This window comes from Muscardinus avellanarius (genome assembly GCF_963383645.1).
Source record: "Muscardinus avellanarius genome assembly, chromosome: 10".
In the NCBI taxonomy this organism is placed as follows: Eukaryota; Metazoa; Chordata; class Mammalia; order Rodentia; family Gliridae; genus Muscardinus; species Muscardinus avellanarius.
In genome coordinates, this window is record NC_137796.1 from 101,495,756 (window position 1) to 101,517,779 (window position 22,024).

A 22,024-nucleotide genomic window follows, 5' to 3' on the forward strand; every position below is an offset into this window, starting at 1 on the left:
ACTGAAGTTCAGAGGGTTTAAAATAAATTGCTGAAGGTCGTACATACGGCTTCCAGCTGGTGGAGGCAGAATGGAAATCCAGGCAATTCTGATTCCACAACCTTCCTCTTTTCTATTCCTTTGGTCTCTGCCCATTTGCACAGATAGCACGTATAGTCTCTCACCTAGAACCTTGGCAGGTAGGCCAACGGGTAAGGGTTTCAAACGCCTGCCGCCACGTTCTCTGACCAACTGGCTTCCTTCCTTGGATCACCTCCCTTTTCAAGGCTAGCTCCTTCCAGCCCAGTAGGGCGCAGAACATGGAAGAAGAGGGAGAAAGTCGTGGAAGTGGTCAGCTGCAGAGCTCCTGGAAGACATCCCATTGGGTGTGGAAAAGCCAGGAGCAGAGAAGAGTTTGCATCACTTCCAATGTGAGATTGTAGAGAAAGACAGCGTTAAAATCAGCATCCAATATGGTTAGGTAGAGAGGGTTTGAATTTTAAACTCAGAAGTTTCTAGAAGGTTCCAAGTGCCTGTGGAGGGCTATAGAAATGAGCTGATGGTGGTAGCCAGAGACACTAATGGGAGTCGCTGTGAGAGGGGTGAAGTGCTGCTGAAACCACGACCTATGAGGTGACCAGAGGTGGCCAGGGACAACCTGGGTGCAGCAACAAGTGCCCAGAGGGAAACCCAGCACCAGAAAGGTCAGGCTGGCCACCTGGGAAGCCTGGAATGGACTGAGGAGCCCGGCAGTGGGAGGGTCCGCAGCATCCTGCAGGTTCAGTGATGGGGCAGGGGACCCCACTGTCATGGAGGCTGACACAGAGCGGTATCCGACACCGTGGGTCCCCTTCCATAACCCCCAGCACCATCTTGGTGAGACAGAGAGGGGAAGGAATCTGGAAATGATGGGGCCTTTTGATGGAAAGGCCTCTCACACCCAGAGCACATGGGCCATGGCGATGTCATTCAAGGGGCAAAGTGCTAGTCCCTCTGGAATGAAGATCAGGGAGTTACAGAACATCTGGAAGTAACCTCTGCTTCACGGGCCCCAGCCGCAGGGAGAGAGCGTGCTCACGACAGGTCCTGCTGTGTGGGATTGCCCACTCCCTCCAGACTGTGCAAGCCAGCCAAGCGGGACCTACACAGTCTCGGAGCCTCAACAGCCTTGCTTTTAGAATGAAGACAAATGGTGGAGGACCTGGGAGGCTGAGACAGGGGGATCGCAGGTTCGAGGCCAGCTTCAGCAACTTAGCCAGGCCCTCGGCAGTTTAGTGAAACTCCATTTAAAAAAAAAAAACAATAAAGTAAGTGTAGCTCAGAGTCAAAATGCCTCCGGGCTCAATCCCTCATACCACAAAACAAATAAGTAAAATAGAATAAAGTGGGAATAAAGGCCACCTCCCAGCTTTACAAGGATAGACGGGATCAGAACCCCAATGGAGCATGGCAAAGGTCACATGCTGGACAGGGGCCTCAGACTGCGTTCTTACTTCCATCCTGCAGTGGTCCCAGCGACACCCACAGGGGACGCCTGGAACCAGCTGGGACCTGGGCGCTGGTGCAGGGTCTAAAAAGAGACAGACAAGCTTCATTTTAACACTTGAGGCACCACTTACAACCAATAGGCGTTTATTAACAGTTAATAGATTGACTGATTATATAAATGTTTACAGCCTTTGCCAGGGACTGCAGGAGTCACAGACACTGAATGGTTTCAAGCGAGACTCCGTCATGGCTTTGGTGGAGACACCTAAATAGCAGAGGGAGGGAGCCCTTTTCCAGTCTCAGTTCAGATGTCATCCCCTCCAGGAAGATCTACTCTGAACTGTCTCTAGCCACGCCTCTACATACTGGCCTGTTTGGTGGGTTCTCACGTGACCACCAACTCTTCAAGACAAGATTACATCTCCCTCCATCCCCAGCACAGGGTCCTGACCAAGGAGGCACTCAGAAAATAACAGAAGCCAAGCCGGGGGGTGGGGGGTACACACTTGTCACCTCAGCATCTGGATGGATCACGGTTCACAGACAACCTCAGCTACTTAGTGAGGCCCTCTGCAACTCAGTGAGACCCTGTCTCAAAATAAAGAATAAAAAATAGGGCAGGGGGTGTAGCTGGGAGGTAGAACACCCCTGGGTTTCATCCCTAGTACCGCAAACAACAACAACAACAACAACAACAACAACAACAACAACAACAACAAGATAACAGGGGCCGCTCCTTGAGTGCTTCCCAGGTACCAGGCATCGCACCGTACCAACATCCTTGCCTCCCCCAATGTCAGAACCCATTGCCACACCAGGCCACTGTGTAGGGGAGCCTGTGAGGCCCACAGAAGGCAGGAACCCTGATAAATCTTCCTTATTTTTGCATCTGTCTTTACCAGACTGCCTGGCCTAAATTCTTGGCGTTTGGGGCGCCTTAGGAAGCTCGGGGTAATACAGCGGTCTGGCCGGGTGGGTGGGTAGGAAGACAACCACGAAGAGGGAACACATGTGAGCAGCCGGCTCCACACCGCACGCCAGACAGGACCACAGCGCCGGGACCACCCGAGGAGAGACTCCTTCACCGTGCGCTCTGCAGGAACCATCTGCTCCCTGATTGGGAGCAAATGGGTGCAGGAGAGCGTGTGCTGGCGGGTGCAGGCGGGCTTGTGGCAGAAAGAATTGAGAAAGCACAACCAAGCCTACGCCCCCAGGCCCAGCCACGCATCTGGAAGTGGGCAGAGGTGTGCCCGACACGGAATGCAGACAGTAACACGAAAAAATAAAAAATAAAAAATAAATAAAATAGCGGCACCCACAGCCGAGAGGGAAGAGAGGGGAGAGAGGCTCCACACCTCATCGCCCATGCAGTTTCAAAAAGAAAGCAAAATAAGGCCAGGACTCTGCTTTTCCAGAGAGCTCCAGAAGGCTCCCAGGGGATCTGCTTCTTTGTCAAGCTTTCCTGCCCATGCTCCAGGCTACCCGTAAGTCTCACCCTCGCGCAGCAAGGGGGCCTCAGGATCTTGGAGGCTTACCGGAGCAAACAACTTCACAAAAACAATCTGTCCCATAAACAAGGCTGGTGGAAAGCGTCCAGCCCCATACAATGGAGCTAATCTTGTGGGCACACATTTCCCGTCCCGGGTATTAGCCTGGACTCAGCTTCCTTCTAGGTGGAGGTAGAAAGGCCACTTGGCCTGCGGGTCCAAGAACAACAATGCCTTGCAGATCCTCGACTTGTCTGGAGTGCAGTAGGCAAGAATTTAGAAGCAAGGAGCTGCTCTTTCCTCCCTCTCCTCTCTCTCTTTTTCTTTCTTTCTTTCTTTTTTTTTTTTGTACTGGGGATGGAACCCATTCTACCTCTGAGCTACACCCCAGCCCTATGTTTTATTCGTGTGTGTGTGTGTGTGGGCGGGGGTGTGTGTGTGTGTGCTGGGGATGGAACCCAGGGGCTTTCAACCTCTGGGCTACACTTCCAGACCTATATTTTGATATTTTATTAGAAACAGGGTCTCACTAAGTTGCTGAGAGCCTAACTAAATAGCCGAGCCTGGCTTTGAACCTGTGCGATCCTCCTGTCTCAGCCTCCCAAGTGCTGGGATTACAAGCGTGCGCCACCACGCCCAGTTTTATTCTTTATTTTGAAACAGCATCTCACTGAGTTGCAAAGGGCCTCACTAAGTAGCTGAGGCTGGCTGCGATCCTCCTGTCTGAGCCTCCCAAAATGCTGGGATTACAAGCGTGCCACCACACCTGGCTCTTACTGTTCTTTTCTTTTCTTTTCTTTTCTGGGGGTACTGGGGCTGGAACCCAGGGTAATTCTACCTCTGAGCTACACCCCCAGCCCTACTTTTTAGTCTTTATTTTGAAACAGGGTCTCATTCAGTTGCGAAGAGCCTAAGTAGCTGAGGCTGTGTGCGAACCCGGAACCACTGTCTCAGCCTCCCAAATGCTGGGATCCCAAGCCTGCACCACCATGCCCAGCCTTTTTCTTTCTAAGTGTGTGTGTGTGTGTGTGTGTGTGTGTGTGTGTGTGTGTGTGTGTGTTTTACTGGGAATTGAATCCAGGGGCATTCTACCTGTGAGGTACACCCCAGGCCTATTTCATTTGTTTTTTGGAAACAGGGTCTTGCTAGGTTGCCGAGCATCTCAGCAAAGTGCCCAGGCTGGCCTCAAACTGGCAATCCTTTTGTCTCAGCCTCTCAAGTACTGCAATTGCAGGCTTGTGCCACCTGACGCAGTGCAAGTCAGAGGGTAGGGTTGCTGTTGTTTCCAGCTTCTGGCTTTCTTTTTGGAACCATAACCCATAGACACTATTTTTTTTAAGCCATGGAATTTGAGTATGATTTGTTACAAAGCAGTAGGTGACTAATACAAACAAGGTACTATACCTGAAGCCTGTTCTCCACTTGCAGTGGCAGATGCCAAAAAGGCACATTAGCACTAAACAGAACACTTCTTTCTTCCAGTGCTCAGAAGGACGGATATAACTGGGTGTGGTGGAGCACACTTGTAATCCCAGCACTTGAGAAGGCTGAGACAGGAAGATTGCAGGTTTGAGGCCAGTCTCAATAACTTAGCAAGGCCCTTAGCAACTTAGTGAGACCCTGCTTCAAAATAAACTAGAGAAAGCTGGGCATGGTGGCGCATGCTGGTAATCCCAGCGTTTGGGAGGCTGAGACAGGAAGATCGTGGTTCATGGACAGACTCAGCTACTACTTAGTGAGGCCCTTTACAATTCGGTGAGAACCTGTTTCAAAATAAAGACTAAAAAACAGGGCTGGGAGTGTTTCTCGGAGGTAGAATGCCCCTGGCTTTCATCCCCAGTACCGTAAATAAATAAATACATAAAATAAAATAGGGAGCCAAGCATGGTGGTGCACACTTGTAATCCCAGTTCTTGGGAGGCTGAGACAGGAGGATCACAGGCCCTCTGCAACTTAGTGAGAACCTGTTTCCAAATAAAAAATAAAAAACAGCTAGTGGTATAGCTCAGAGGTAGAGTGCCCCTGGGTTCAATCCCTAGTACCACTAGATAGATAGATAGATACATACATACATACATACATATACATAATAAATAAATACATAAATAGGATACATACATACATAAATAGGGCTGGGGGTATAGCTCAGGGGTATTCTACTTCTGAGTTAAATCCCCAGTAACACACACACACACACACACACACACACACACACACACACACACGAGGAATGGTTTCCAAAAGCCTGTTTCCGCATTTATTTTTATTTTTTTATTTTTTTCGGTAGTGGGGATTGTTTTATTCTTTATTTTGAAACAGGGTCTCACTGGGTTGCAAAGGGCCTCACTAAGTAGCTGAGGCTGTCCAAGAACTATGATCCTCCTGACTCAACCTCCCGAATGCTGGGATCACAAGTGTGTGCTACCATGGCTGGCTTCTGTTTCTGCCTTTATGACGTCAACACCGCCAGCGCCAGTGTTCTTACTTTGGGAAACGCTGATCTGTCTGTTATGGTGTCTGTACTTTTGGAAATGTGGTCTGGTTTGTTGCGTCCCCTCAAAACTCATATGTATCTCAGAATATGACTGTATTTGGGGATCGATTCTTCACAGAGGTAATTAAGGTAAAATGAAGTTGCTAGGATGTGTACTGACCCAACGTGCATGGGGTCAGCATCAGAAGAAGAGATCAGGACCAGACTCACACACACACACACACACACACACACACAGGAAAACTGTGTGAAGACATGGGTGTGGACAACACCTGCAAGCCCAGGAGAAGGGTCCTGGGGGAACCCAAATCCTGCTGACCCCGTGGTCTTGGACTTCCGGTCTCCAAAACTGTGGGGGAAAAAAAATTCTATTTTCTTTTTTCGGTACTGGGGATGGAACCCAGGGGCATTCTATTTCTGAGTGACAACCCGGAGTCTTACTATTTTTTATTCTTTATTTTTGAAACAGGATCTCACTGAGTTGCAAAGGGCCTCATTAAGTAGCTGAGGCTGTCTGCGAACCGCCATCCTCTTGTCTCAGCCTCCCAAATGCTGGGATTACAAGTGCGCACCACCATGCTCAGCTAAAAAAAAATTTCTATTGTTTAAGCCACTTAGTGTGTAGTCTTTTGTTACGGCAGCCCCGGACAATGCACACGCACAGCCTAACACGCTTGCTTTACAAGTAATAACTACAGGTCTAAAGGTGGAAGTGGCTTGACAAAGATGCCGAGAAAACACAAAGTAGTGATCCCGGATCTCCCAGCTCAAGAGATTCCTCCACTCCGCGAGCCCTCGGCCCACAGATGGGATATTGTTAGGAAGTGCTCATTCCTGGTCACGATGGGAAAATAAAAAAGTGGCCTCTGCCTGCAGCCTTCAACTGCCTCTTTGGCCTCCCCCACACATTTCTCAAGATCCAACCTTATTTTGACTTTATCTTTCTGGATTATCTCCCAACAGAAGAGCAGCCAGTTCAGGGAACTGTACTATTTTCCAGGAAGCCATGACAAACAGCCAACATAGAGATGGTGGCCAGAAGCCGGTGAACTTTCAGAACTCACAAAGGTACATTGCAAAAAAAGTCTCACTTCTATGTAAAGAGATGCTTTTCACGGAAGACGTCCCTCCCTCCCCCAGATGAGACTCTCCAGTGCCCACCCACGTGTCCAGCTGCCTCTGGACGGCTCCATCTGGGTGTCTTCTCAACACTGACAACTTGACAGGCTCAAAATAATCAGTCTCCCTTAATCATCTCTGCCTTCCAGCGTCCTGATTTTGTTTAATTTCACTGCTGTGATAAGGGCAGTGATTTGCCACCTATGAAGGGCCAGCAACATGCCAGGTGCTTTGCAGGAATCATCTATCAATCGAATTCACTCACACAAAGTGAGGATTATTTATTGTCCTTCTACAGATGAGGACGCACAGGCTCCCAACCATGACGTGGTCACGGATCTTGTTAAGTGGCAGATCTGGGATACAAAGCCAAGCCTGCCCGACTCCAAGGCAAACTTGTGGCCCACTGGCCACATCTGTTCTGCAGATGGCGGGTGTTTGCTCTCATCCATTATGGTCATTGTTGTTGTTGCTGGGTGTTTTTTTTTTTTTTTTAAAGATCTTAATTAGTTGCTTACATTAAAAAGTCAGGAAGGACACTTCACGTAAAAATCCAGATTTCTGGAGTCTTCAGAAAAAAAAAAAAGCGTGATCCTCTGGCAGTGTAAACTTACAGGATAATTAACTTCCCAGGCCTTGGAAGCAGAAATAAAAAAGGGGGCAGCTGCTACTAAGCTCAAGCTAGTGCTTTGTTTGGGGATATGGTGGGGCATGGGCCAGAGTGTTGGACGATGATGGTTGTCTTAATCTGTTTTGTGATGCTAAAACAAAATATTCAAGGCTGGGTAACTTATAACAAACAGAAACTGATTCGATGTCCAAGACTGAGGAGCTACCTCTTGCAAGGATTTTTTTTGGGGGGTATTATCTTGTGGCAGAGGCCAGAAGAGCAAAAAAGCATGCATGCCAGAGAGAAGGGAAGGGTTGAACTCTGCCTTTTATTGGGAATGCACTTCGGGGACCACTTACCTGCTCCTGAGATAACAGCATTAATCCATCCGTGACGGTAGATGACCATGAAGGTAGGGTGACCACGAAGGTAGGGTGACCACGAAGGTAGGGTGACCATGAAGGTAGGGTGACCATGAAGGTAGGATGACCATGAAGGTAGGGTCCCTGAGGACATAATCATCTCCTATGGGTTTTGTTGCTTGGAGAATAAGTTTCTAACACGTGGACCTTGGGAACACTTCAAACCAGCTGAAATAATGGCTAATATTCACTGTAGGTTCAAGACCCAAAAGAATCCACGCTAGAGCTGGGAGCCTTTCCTTGAACAGACTTTGAAACTCCAGGTCTATGAAACCCTGGATGTTGATGGGCTTAGTAGTCCAAGTTCCAGCTCCCTAAAGCCTAGGTAGTTATGTAGGCGTGACTCTGTGAGGCCAGCGCTCAACTTGCTCATGGCTTTGGCTTCCCAGGAGATTTTCAACACAAGTTTGTTAAGTCACATTGACTAGGAATTGGCCAAGGTCAGGCAAGGCTAGTTTATAGCCTGATCTGGTCCCTCCCTCCCTCCCACTTTCTTTCTTTCTTTCTTTCTTTCTTTCTTTCTTTCTTTCTTTCTTTCTTCCTTCCTTCCTTCCTTCCTTCCTTCCTTCCTTCCTTCCTTTCTTCCTTCCTTCCTTCCTCTCTCTCTCTCTTTCTTTCTCTCTCTTTCTTTCCTTCTTTTTCTTTCTATTGGGGATTGAACCAAGAAGTATTTTCTTTCTGAGTTACACCCTCAGCCATATTTTGTTTTGTATTTTTTTTTTGTGTGTGTGTGTGGTACCGGGGATGGAAGCCAAGAGCGTTCTACCTCCAAGCTATATTCCTAGCCCTATTTTATTTTATTTTATTTTATTTTATTTTATTTTATTTTTGGTGGTACTGGGTTCCTGGAAACCCTTCTACCTCTGGGATACACTCTCAGACCTATTTTATACTTTTCTTTTTTTTAAATTTGGAAACAGAGTCTCTTAAACCAGAGAGGGTGGCTACGAACCTGCGCGATCCTCCTATCTCTGCCTCCCGAGCGCAGGGATTACAAGCGTGCACCACCACGCCCGGCTCCTAGCCCTATTTTATATCCTTTATTTTGAAATGGGGTCTCACTAAGTTGCAGAGAGCCTCACTAAGTAGCTGAATCTGGCTTTGACCTGCCATCCTCCTGTCTCAGCCTCCCAAGGACTGGGATTACAAGCTTGAGCCACCACGCCCGGCTTGCTTTGAATTTTGAAACCCTCTTGCTAAGTTGCAAGGGCTTTGCTAAGCTCTGAGATTGGCCTCAAATCTGTGATCCTCCTGTCTCAGCCTCTCAAGTCCTGGGATCACAAGTGTGCATCACCATGCCTGGCTGCCTGGTTCTGTTTCTACTCACTGATAAGAAAAGCAAAGAATCATGGTAAAAGTAAAATCATGGGACATACTGTCTTAGTTCTTTTTGTACTACAAAAGCAGAGTCCCACAGATTGGGTAGTTTATAAATGGATATTTATTGGTTCACAGTTCTGGAATCTGGGAGGTCCAATACTAAGGTACCTGTAGCTTGGGTGATTCTGTTCTAAGACAGTGCCTTGAACAGTTAGCCACCAGAGAGTAGTAAACCAAGTCCTCCCACGGGGAAACGCGGAAGGGCACAGGGTCAAAAGGAACCACACTCACCCTTTTAGAATGGCACTAAGCACTCATGGCCCAATTACCTCCTTCTCTTTTCTTTTCTTTTCTTTTTTCTTTCTCTTTCCCAAGAACATTTTACCTCCAAGCTACACTCCCAGACTTAATTAATTAATTAATTTATTTATTGTGGTTCTGGAGATGGAACCCAGGGGCATTCTACCTCTGAGTTACATCCCCAGTCCTATTTTTTTATTCTTTATTTTGAAACAGGGTCTCACTGAGTTGTAGGGTCTCACTAAGTAGCTGAGGCTGTCCATGAACCAGGATCCTCCTGTCTCAGCCTCCCGAATGCTGGGATTACAAGAGCACGCCACCACGCCTGGCTCTATTTTTTTTTTTTTTTTTAAACAGGGTCTCACTAAGGTTGCCAAGAGTCTCACTACATTGCTGAGGCTGTCCTTGAACTTGTGATCATCCCACTTTAGCCTCCCAAGTATTGGTATTACAGGCATTCACTGCCATATCATACCATGCCTGGCTACCTAATCGCCTCTCAAAGGCTCCACTTCTTAAGGCTGCTATAATAGGAATTAAATTTCTTTTTTTGTGTGTGTCGGTCTGGGGATGGAAACCAGGGGCATTTGACCTCCAAGCTACACCCCCTGCCCTGTTTTTTATTCTTTATTTGAAACCGGGTCTCACTGAGTTGCAGAGGGCCTCACTAAGTAGCTGAGGCTGTCCTCAAACTGCGATCCTCAAATCTCAGCCTCCCGAATGCTGGGCTTACAAGCGTGCGCCACCATGCTGGGCTGGCAATTAAATTTCAAGGTGAGTTTGGGAGGGGACAAACTTGCAAAACACACATGTGCCTTTGAACCTGGCAATTCTAAACCAAGACACTATCCAAAGACATACACGGGAGTGTAGAAATTCATTGCTGCATAGTAAGAACCAAAGATTGAATTCTGGTCCAATAAATACATTTAGGCTCGTCTGTCACTCAGACACCCTGAAATGGGAGACAGTATGACATGTTTGTTAGAGAACAAAGACTCCGAAGCCAGTCCCAGCTATGCCTCATCCTCAGTGTGCGGCTTTGGATAAGTCACCATAGAAACTCAGTTTTCTCACAAGGAAAGTAAGGAAGTGAGTAAGTAAGTAAGGTTACCTATCCCACAGGTTAACCAATGATCAATATATGATAAACACTTACAAAGTATCTGGCGCATATTTTAGTAAGCATGATTTAAGTTTATTATTATCGTTATTATCAGTTGTGTTATGACGACTCTGCAGCTATCAAAAGGCACGCTATAACTCTACGTTTTGCACGTAGGCCATATAACTTGTCTATTCAATACAGAGCTAAAAGAGTAGAGCTTGGTGCAGACTAGTTGGAATAAAAGCAGACTTGATGCTGGGTGTGGTAGCACATGCCTGTAATCCCAGTAGTTGGGAGGCTGAGAAAGAAGGATTGCAGCAACTCAGCCAGTCTCAGTAACTTAGTGAGGCCGCTGCAACTTAGTGAGACCTTGTTTCAAAATAAATAAAATAAAATAGAGCTAGGGGTACACCTCAGAGGTAGAAAGCCTACTGAGGTCAATTCCCAGCATCACCACCAAAAAAAAAAAAAAAGAAAAAAAAAAGAAAAAAAGCAGACTCAGGGTTGGGACATTCCACTGCCAGTCACAGCCCTCCTGGGCACCTCTGTGCCCTTGGCTGATAGGAAGGAGATTATCACAGGAATTGGGGGACACCGCGTTCTAATGAACTCTGCAAGATCAAGTTCCCTGCAACAGCTACCACTATTTGAATATAATGACACAACTTTGACACTTCAGCTATCCTGGGTTTTGGAGGACAACACATTCTGGAGGTGATATTACTAAAGGCTCAAGCCGGGCGTGGTGGCGCACGCTTGTAATTCCAGCATTTGGGAGGCTGAGACAGGAGGATCTCGGTTTGCAGCCAGCCTCAGCTACTTAGTGAGGCCCTTTGCAACTCAGTGGGACCCCGTTTCAAAATAAAGGATAAAAATAGGGCTGGGAGTATAGCTCGGAGGTAGAATGCCCCTGGGTCCTATCCCCAGTACCATAAAAAAAATAATAAAACAACAACCAAAAGTTCAATGCTAGGTGCTTCTTGACTGTATTTCTGTCTTTCCAAACTGGAGGAAGACATCCTCCCTGGAACCAGAGGCAGGGTTGACCCAGCAGAGAAACAATGATGGTGGCAGGAAGAGGGAGTCGAGGCAGAACCGGGCGTGATGGCGCACGCTTGTAATCCCTGCGCTTGGGAAGTGGAGACAGGAGGATCATGCTGGTTTGAAGCCTCACTGGCTTAAGAGACCCTGTTTCCAAATAATAATATATAAAATAGGTCTGGGAGTGTAGCCCAGAGGTAGAAGGGTTTTCAAGAACCCCAGTACCACCACCAAAAAAGAGTCAACTATTATAACAAAAGAATTATAATAGTTATAAAGGTTCTTTCACTCTTAATACTTAGGAAAGTACAAGAGTTTTAGGAACAAGGACAAAGATCAAAATACAAATTATTTATTGTATCACAATATAGCACCCACTTACCCCTAGTCTCATTAGTTAACATTTTCTTCTTACTCAAAATCAAAATGTAGTAGGCCTTCTGTATTCTTGGGTTCTGCATACTGAATTCAGACATGCAAAAAAAAAAATAAAAAAAAAGAAAAAAAAATATATATAGCCAGGCATGGTAGTACACACCTGTAATTCCAGTACTTGGGAGGCTAAGACAGGAGTATCATGGGTTTGAGGCCAGCCTCAGCAATCAGTGAGACCCTCAGCTGTCGGGGCTGATGTCGGGGCCGCTCGGCTAGACCGGGATGGGGCGGTGGCTCAAGATGGCGCCTAGGCATGTCGCCAAGTCACGAGGCTCACGAGGCTGGCGGTGCCCTGAGCCTGCGCAGTGAGCCCTATCAGGCGCCCTACGGATGATCAGTGACGCAGCGCCTCGTGCTACCACCAGCCCGCCTATGAGAGGGTTAGAAATGCGCATGCCCTAGCTGTGGGAAGCTTGGGGTTGGTGGGGTGATGAGGGAGGGGTTGTGAGACTGATATATATTTGCCTGCTGTGCGCATTGAGGGGGAAGCATTAAAGAGGAAGCATCATCAGCAGACTCGGCGTTTGTGTCTTCTTTCCTGGGGCTCTGCAGGTCGGAGCCTTAGGGACGGGACACTCAGCAACTTAATAAGATCCTATTTCAAAATAAAAATAAAATAGGGCTGGGGGTGTAGCACAGAGGTAAAACACCCCTGGGCTTGGCCGGGCATGGTGGCGCACGTTTGTAATCCCTGCGCTTGGGAGGCAGAGACAGGAGGATTGTGCAGGTTTGAAGCCAGCCGCGCTGGCTTAAGAGACCCTGTTTCCAAATTAAAAAAAAGGTCTGGGACTGTAGAAAGGTTCCATCCTCAGTACCATAAAAAAAAAAAAAAACCACCCCTGGGCTCAATCCCCAGTGCACGCGCGCGCACGCACGCGCACACACACACACACACACACACCATGTATGTATAGCTTTCTTTTTCTTGTTGTTATTATTCCCTAAACAATACAGCATAACAACCATGTACATAGTTATTTTACATTGTAAAATGACAATTACATTGTATTATGTATTTTAGGTAATCTAGAGATGATTCAGAGTAGGCAGCAGAAGGATGTGTGCAGATTATGTGCCCATACCATGCTGATTTATATAAGGGACTTGAACAACCACGGGTTTTGGTATTTATGGGGTTCTGGAACCAATCCTCTGTGGATACCAAGGGACAACTGTACTTGTAAATTCATTTTAAATACAGTAGTAAGATTCATTTGATCATGAACCAAAAGTGCTAATTATTTTTCTTGTATATATTAGGCTATATAACTATTTTTTTCTCTTTTTTTGTGGTACTGGGGGGGGGACCCAGAGGCTTTCTGCCTCCGGGCTACACTCCCAGACCTATTTTATATTTTATTTGGAAACAGGGTCTCACTAAGTTGCTGAGAGCCTCACTCAGTAGCTGAGGCTGGTTTTGAACCTGTGACCCTCCTGTCTCAGCCTCCCAAGTGCAGGGATTGCAAGCATGAGCCACCATGCCCGGCAAGCTATGTATCTATTTAAAAAATGTCTTTCCATGCACCAAAGTTTGGGAAACACTGGCCTAATGAATCCTATCCATTGCCCTATTGTTCTTTTCCTAGATGACTGAAGAGAGGCCCAGGGCCACTTGAGCCTGGCCTGAAGTCTGCAGAGCTTGTATCCTCCTCCTCAAACGCCTTGCCTGGTTGGAGGCTTTCCCTTCCCCCTCTGGTTTGTCCTCTGACTATCTGAGATAGTCCCTTGATCCCTGGACCTTTCTTAATGCATGAGGTTCTCGTTTGGGGGTCACTGGCCTTTGGAACAAGGCAATTTTGGGGGCTCATCCTAAGCACTGAAAGACATTTCTCATCTGTGGTCCCTTCCCCTTATAGATCAACAGTGAGTCTCTGGAATCATGACAGCCAGGGTCCCCCAAACCCATGCTCAAAGCCTCCAACTGAGAGCCACGTCTAGGGAGTGTCCTGGTCAGGAGGATCCAGTTCCTGGCTCCATCTCTAGGATTCCTGCTCCCTCATCTTTCCATGGTGCTGATAATCAGAGTGATTTGCACACCGTGACATGGCATAGATGATGGGCTTCAGTCCCCTGTGGGTCTGGCTTCTCCTGGCAGCACTAAAGAGGGATAAAATACCAGCTCAAGGGCTCAACGGGGTTCTGGAACCTGATCTGGGTGGTTGCTCAAAGAGCCTGTGCCCCTGTTTCCCCTTCTGTGAAGTCAGGCTGGACTAGCACTGACCTCCAGAGAAGGAGGAAATGAGCTAACCCACGCAGCTGCCTGACTGGTGCCTGGCACATCGCTGGCAACTAGGGTCATCTTAAAACTACACGTCCTGCCTGGCGTGGTGGCACACGCTTGTAATCCCCGTGCTTGGGAGGCGGAGACAGGAGGATCGCACAGGTTCAAAGCCAGCCACGCTAGGCCGGGCATGGTGGCGCACGGTTGTAATCCCCGCGCTTGGGAGGCAGAGACAGGAGGATCGCGCAGGTTCGAAGCCAGCCGCGCGCGCTGGCTTAGGAGACCCTGTTTCCAAATTAAAAAAAAATAATGTAAAAATAGGTCTGGGAGTGTAGTCCAGAGGTAGAAGGGCTTCCAGGAACTCCAGTACCACCAAAAAAAACAAAAAACAAAAAACAAAAACAACAACAACAAAAAAAAACAAAGCCAGCCATGCTGGCTTAAGAGACCCTGTTTCCAAATAAAAAATATATAATAGGTCTGGGAGTGTAGCCTGGAGATAGAAGGGCTTCCAGAAACCCCAGTACCACAAAAACAAAACAAAACAAAAAACTACAGGTCCTCATTGTCTTCTGTGTTCAGCTCTGCGTCTTGCGTGATGTGTGACTGCACCCTCAAAAGAGCCCTGTGAGGCTCACAGTATGATTCCAGTTTGCAGGTGAGGGAGTGGACAGAGCGGGGGCCTCTGCAGCCTTGGATTCTACAGCCAAAACCAGAGCTTGGCCCAGTTAACTTTGATTCTATGGCAGCGGGTTAGAGGGTGGAGGGGGAGCACTGAGTTGGGAGTCAGCAGACCAGGTTTCAGGGGTTCTTGCTCCTGCCTGTACAGAGATGTGGCTGGCTGCAACAGCCTCAGTTTCCTGAGGGCTTTGGGCTGAATGTCTCAGAGGCTCCTGCTGGCTTCTAAATCTTGGATCTTCTGTAAAACCAAATTGTTGGGCAGAATGGGGGTCAGCCCTGGCCCTGGGAAGGCAGCGGGAGCCCGACTGCTGGAGTGCCGAGTGTCCCGTGCTGAGCTGGTGAGGCAGCCTGCCTGCTGACTGATCGGTGGCGTCTCTACTCCTCCCTGCCCGACCAGGTCCACATCTACCCGACTCTCAGGGCATCTGAGGACACGGCGATGTTATCTCAGCCCGACAAAGCCACTGAGCCCAGAACGCTGGGGCCCAGTTTCCAGGGAATGTGTCTGGTGAGGCTGCAGGTAACCCAGATAGCTGCACCGTGTCCTCCCAGGGGACACCGCCCACGGGGGACTGCTGTGCCCACAGGATCACACGCAGGAGCAGCCATCTCGGCTCTGCTCACAGAGCTGGACAGTGGCTCCTGGAGCCAGCCATGGGGGTGGAGGAGGAGGCAGCTCCCGTTGCTAAAAATACCTGCCAGTCTCTAATGCCATTCTCCGCATGTGCATGCACACAGCTGCGAGGAAGACGACGCAGATCAGAATTATCTCAGCCCATTATGAGCACCCATAAGGTGTCTGGCATGAGGCTAAGGGCTTTCCCTGCAGTAGTTGCATATACATTTCATACTCCTTTTCTTGCAAGTGGGGGAGGGCTTTTGTCCCTATTTTAGAATGGAGAAACTGAGAATCTTAAAGAAGGTGCTCGAGGCTGAGACAGGAAGATCGCAGGCCTTAACAAGTAGTGAGACTCTCATCAACCTAGTGAGACTCTGTTTCAAAATAAAAATACAATAGAGTTGGGAGTATAGCTTGGAGGTAGAATGCCCCTGGGTTCAATCCCCAGTACTACAAAAAAAAAAAAAAAAAAAAAAAAAAGAGTGCCCAAGGGTTGATTAAGAGCAGAGCTGAGTCAGACATGGGGGTGCACACCTGTAATCCCAGGTTGGGAGGCTGAGATAGGAGGATCACAGGTTCACGGCCAGCCTCAGCTACTTAGTGGGGCTCTCTGCAACTTAGTGAGACCCTCCTGTTCCCAAATAAAAAATAAAATAGGGCTGAAGACGTAGCTCAGGGTAGAATGCTCCCTGGGTTTAATCCCTTGCACTACAAGAAAGGAAGGAAGGAAGGACGGAAGGAAGGGCGAGCAGAGCTGGGATTTGAACCCAGGCAGCCTGACTTGCCCAGTGAATAGCTTCTTGCCAGCCTCACCAAAGCCCTGGCCACACCCTTGCTTCACCGGCTGCCTTTCACAGATGTTTCTATCCCTCTGAGATTGCCCTGGACGTTGGATTGAACATATTTTCAACTGGACACAAAGGAGAAGTCAGCCCAGAGAATCAGTGGGAAGAAGAAACCCATCCAGAAGGTGGGCGCCAACTCTCTCCGCCGCACCCGACGCACGTTGCGGGGAGTGAAAGGCATCGAGTTCCCGAGCACAGACAGCAGGCCTAGCCTGAGCCCTTGGCCCGGATGACCTCGCTATCCGCACGCAAGTCTAGCAAGCTCCAGGAACACGATTCCCCATTTATAGATGCCAACACTGAGGCTTCGCGGCCTGGGGTGGCGTATCCCAAGATCACACAACTTGGCAGTGAAGGTTGGGATTCAAACTCAGGTCCAGGAGGCTTCCAAGGGGACAATAAAATTTGAGGCTGCAGGCAGGCAGCTAAGCAGTTCATAGTCCAAGATTGTAGAAAGGAAGAGTGTGTGCCTCAAGAAAGGGAGTCCATCTCCCCAGGACAATCTGCCCAACCCAACGGGCAGGATGAAAGGCTGGGGAGATCTTGCACTCTGCCAAGCCTGGACCACCGCCCGCTTGCTTACGGCTCTGCCAGGAATCCCTGGCCCTGTCACTCATCTTCCTGCTGCAGGAGACCTGAGCCTTCCCACACTTAGGGCCACGGGCCTGGGGAGGAGTGAGCCGAGCATGGAAGACCTGGGTCTGCACCTCTCTCTCACCTTCAGAGTCTGACAAGGCCGAGCATTGGACTAAAGTTATTCGTTCATCCCATGGCTACTTGTCCAGTTCTTGTGTTTGCTGTGTGTGTTGATAAGAGAAGCACTCGTAGTTAAGGTCGGGGTGGTCCATGAACATATGCTGAACACTGACTGCTCTATTGCCGTCCCCAAACCCTTATGACTGAGCCTTCTTAGAGGATTTTAAACCTTTTATTTTGAAATGGTTTTAGACTCACAAGAAGTTGCCCAAAGATTAAAGTCCCATGTACCTTCACCCAGTTTTCCTGGTGATAACATCTGATATAACAGTACCTTTCAAAACCAGGAAACTGACCCTGTTACAATAGTATTTATTAAACTACACCCTTTATTCAGATTTCACCAGTTTTCACACACATCCGTTTTTGCTTATCCTCATATTTCATCATATGTAGAACAGAATAATCACAGTCACAGTCAGGACAAAGGTTTCATCGATCACCACAAAGTCGCCTTTTTTACTATTGGGTTATCACTTCTTGATAGACACTGTCCCCAACCCTGGCCCTTGGCAGCCACTCATCTGTTCTCCATACTTTGGCTATTTCAAAATATTTTATAAATAAAATCATATATTGCATGACTTTCTGAGACTGATTTTTCTTACATGGCATAGAATCTTTGAGGATATTTCGAGGATATCCCAGTTGTTGGATATCTCGATAGTTTACTGCTTTTATGGCCAAGTAGTAGTTGGTTTATCCATTTTTCTGTTGAAGGACATTCGAGTTGTTTCTGATTTGAGGCTACTACAGATAAAGCAGCTATGAACATTCATGTACAGGCTATTGTCTGAGCATACACTTTCTTTTCTCTAACATAAACATGCAGGGGTGTAATTGTTGGGTTCTGGTAAGGGCATGCTTAACTTTTTCAGAAACCACTAAATCCTTTGCCTGAGTTCCTGTACCATTTTACACTCCCACTAGTGATATCTGAGACAAGGTGTTCTACATCCTTGTCAGCCTTTATTTATGTCCATACTTTTTTTTTTTTTAATGTGGGTCATACTAATGGGTGGGTAGTTATATCTCATTGTAGTTTTATTTTGCATTTCCCTGATAGAGATCACTGAACAAATTTCCATGTGCTTATTTGCCATCCATATTTCTTCTTTTGTCTATTCATGTATGTTGCCCATTTTCTAATTTAATTTATTTAAAAAAATTTTTTTGTGTGTGTATGTTGTGCTGGTGACTGAATCCAAGGGCATTCTACCTCCTAGCTATACCCCAGCCCTATTATGTTTTTTATTTATTTTGAAACAGGTCTTGCTAGGTTGATGAGAGTCTACTTGCTGAGGCTGTCCTTGAACCTGTGATCCTCCTGTCTCCGCTTCTCAAGTACTGGGATTTCAGGCATGCACCACCACGCCCAGCCTAATTGGATTTTTTAACTGTTAAGTTTTATTTTTTTATTTATTTATTTTTTTTGGTGGTACTGGGGTTCCTGGAAGCCCTTCTACCTCCGGGCTACACTCCCAGACCTATTTTTATATTTTTTTATTTGGAAACAGGGTCTCCTAAGCCAGCGCGCGCGGCTGGCTTCGAACCTGCGCGATCCGCCTGTCTCTGCCTCCCAAGCGCGGGGATTACAAGCGTGCGCCACCACGCCCGGCAACTGTTAAGTTTTAAAAGTTCTCTGTATATTCTGGACCTAACCCCTTTGTGAGATATGTATTTTGCAAATACTTTCTCACAGTCTATGGTTTATCTTTTCATCCTCTTAACTGATTCTTTCATAAAATCAAAGTTTTAAATTCTGATGAAGTCTAACATCAATTTTTCTTTTATGGATCGTGCTTTTGAAGTTATATATAAGAATTATTAACCTACCCTGGGTTATGAAGATATTTTTGATATTTTCTTGTAAAAGTTATATAGTTTTATGTTTAACTTTTATATCTATGAGCTGCTCTGAGTTAATTTTGCTTTTCTGCTACGCTGGGAATTAAACCCAGGGACATTCTACCTCTGAGGGACACCCTCTGCCCTATTTTTATTCTTTATTTTGAAATGAGGTCTCACTAAGTCGTGGAGGGCCTTACTAAGTAGCTGAGGCTGGCCACAAACCTTCAATCCTCCCATCTGAGCCTCCCAAGTACTCGGATTTCAAGCATGTGCCACCATACCCGGCCCTGAATTAAGTTTTGTATTAGGTAGGAGACTTGGTTTGAAGTTTATATTTTTATCAATGGGTAGCCAATCAGTTTTGCACTTTTTAAAAATATCAGTTGAGCATACTTATGAGGTTTATTTTTCAGTTCTTGATCTTGTTCCACTGATCTATGTGCCCATCCCTCTGTGCATATCACATAGTCTTATTATTTTTTTTTACATAGTCTTATTTGTGTGTGTGTGTGTGTGTGTGTGTGGTACTGGGGTTCCTGGAAATCCTTCTACCTCCGGGCTACACTCCCAGACCAATTTTATACTTTTTTATTTTTTGGAAATAGGGTCTCTTAAGCCAGTGCATCTGGCTTTGAACCTGTGCGATCCTCCTGTCTCTGCCTCCCAAGAGCGGGGATTACAAGTGTGTGCCACCACGTCCGGATAGTCTTGATTATTTTAAATGTATAATAAGCCTTTGCATCAGAAGACTTCTATTTTAAATTCCTGCTTACTTCTTTTTCAATATTTCTTTTTCTTTTTTGATGGTACTGGGGTTCCTGGAAGCCCTTCTACCTCTGGGCTACACTCCCAGACCTATTTTATACTTTTAAAAATTTTATTTTTGGAAACAGGGTCTCTTAAGCCAGTGGGGCTGGCTTGGAACCAGTGCAATCCTCCTGTCTCCACCTCCCAAGCGCGGGATTACAAGCGTGTGCCACCACGCCCAGCTCTTCAATATTGTTTTATCATTTTTAGTTCCTTTACCTTTCCATTTAAATCATAGAATTATTTTGTTTAAATCTCCCCAAACAACCGCTGGGCTTCCTGTAGAAATTGTGTTAAATCTGTAAATCAACTTGGAGAGAACTGACATCTTTACTATGTTGTCTCCTACTTCATGAAGATAGTACACCTCTCCGTTCATTTAGGTCTTTGATTTCTCTCATCAATAGTTGTAATTTTCTGCGTATAGTTTTTATATACATTTTGTTAGGTTTAAATCTAAATATTGTTTTGTGATTATAAATGGCATCACATTTTTCATTTTTATCCAATTTTCATTATTAGTATATAAAAAACATTGATTTTTGTGTGCTAACCTTTTATCCTATGACCTTTCTACTTAGTTATCAGTTCAGGGGTTATTTTTTAGAGCCCTCATTGCTCTTCCAGAATCCCCATCTTGGTTAATAAGCCTCATGGACCTCTATCTCCTTGACCCAGGAAACCTGAGCCTCCTGCACTTTCCTAGCCAGGATCTGAGAGTCCCAGGGCCTAGAGGGCAGGTAGCAAGAAGCACAAAGACTGGGTCTAGGCCCCTTTTCCCACCTGTAGTCAGACCATGGAAGACATTAAATGAAGGTTTTTATTTATTCCCCAGTGCATTGATAATGTCTTACTGTGTGTGAGGTGCCTTGTTAAGCACTGGGAAAACAAAGGAAACAAGAGAGAACTGGCCATCAAGATTGGCTTCATCCTTTTTATGGCTGTATGCTGCTCTACAGCTGCCATGAAACTCTGTGCTCAACCCTGTAGAATTTTGAACTTTAAACAACCCTCATGTTAGATCTAGAATTAACAAGGTTGGCGAGAATAAACAATGAAACCAAAACACTAAAGATGATGATGATGACTGTATAAATATGTATGCCAAGTGCTGTCCTGAGTGTCATACCTGAATTAACTCATGTATACTTTATCACAACCCTACAAAGTTAGATACTATTATTCCCTATTTAAAATTGGGGAAAATGAGACAGAGAGATGCCCAAGTTTGTGCAGCCGGGCGGGTGTGCCAGGATTCCCACAAGCCATCTGGCCTCCGCCCTGTCTAAGACATGAAGCGCTACATCACTAGACTATGAACGCTACAGCAAAGGAAGAGCTGCCGAGCAGTGATTAATCCCACTGATCTGAGAATCGGCCTACTTGGATTCAAATCCAGAATGACTTCTCTGTGTTTCAAGTTCCTCATCTATAGAACTGGGATAGTAATGGTCCTTACCTTGCGGCATGGTTGTGAAAATTAAACATAAAACAGGGCTTGAAGCTGGGTGCGGTGGTAGATGCCTGTAATCCCACTAGGTGAGAGGCTGAGACAGGAGGATTACAGGTCTGAGGCCAGCCTCAGCAACTTAGCGAGGCCCTCTGCAATTTAGTGAGACCCTGCTTCAAAATAAAATCGGGTTGGGGATGTAGTTCAGAGCTAGAATGCCCCTGAGTTTAATCCTATCACAATAACAAAGAAAAAAAAATAGGACTGGGAGTCTAGCTCAAAGGTAGCGTATGCCTGGGTTCAATCCCCAGCACCAAAAAACAAGGAAACAAATAACAACGAGACTTGGCTCAGAGCAAGTTTGTGATTCTTATTAAAACATGTAGGGATGGAAGTTCTGAGTTGGCCTCTTGCTCAGCCTCCCAGGAGGTGATGTATTTTATGCGCCATTTTGACGCACATTTCTGCTGGTCCTTTTTTTTTTCTCCCCACCACCCCTCACAACTCCTTGGGCGGATGAGCCAGTGTGGCTCTAAGGTGCCTTCTGCAAAGGGAAACCGCTGGGTCATGAGATACACTCGTTTTTAATTTGACAGCTATGGCCCAGGCTGCTCTCCATGGTGGCTGTATCAATTTACATCAGCTGGGCATTTTCATTTCTCTAAGCCCACAGCAACACTTGATATTTCAGACTCAGGGCCACCTCCCTCTGAGGAAAGAGAGAGAGAGACAAGGAGGAAGCCCGGTACCCAAAGGAGACATCGCTCTTATCCTCAATGGCTCACTTGCTTTGCAAAGTGAATTCTCCATGACTTAGAGAATGAGAAATGACTCGTCAGCTGCTCCCTTCAACCTAATAGCGCTTGTGGAACTTAAATCTAAAGGGGGGAATGTGTAAGTTCACAGAGCAGTGTGGCTGCCCATGGTAAGGAGGGCTGTGAACATGTGGTCACTGTTGAAAGCGGGATCCGAGTGAGGATACCAGCCCCAC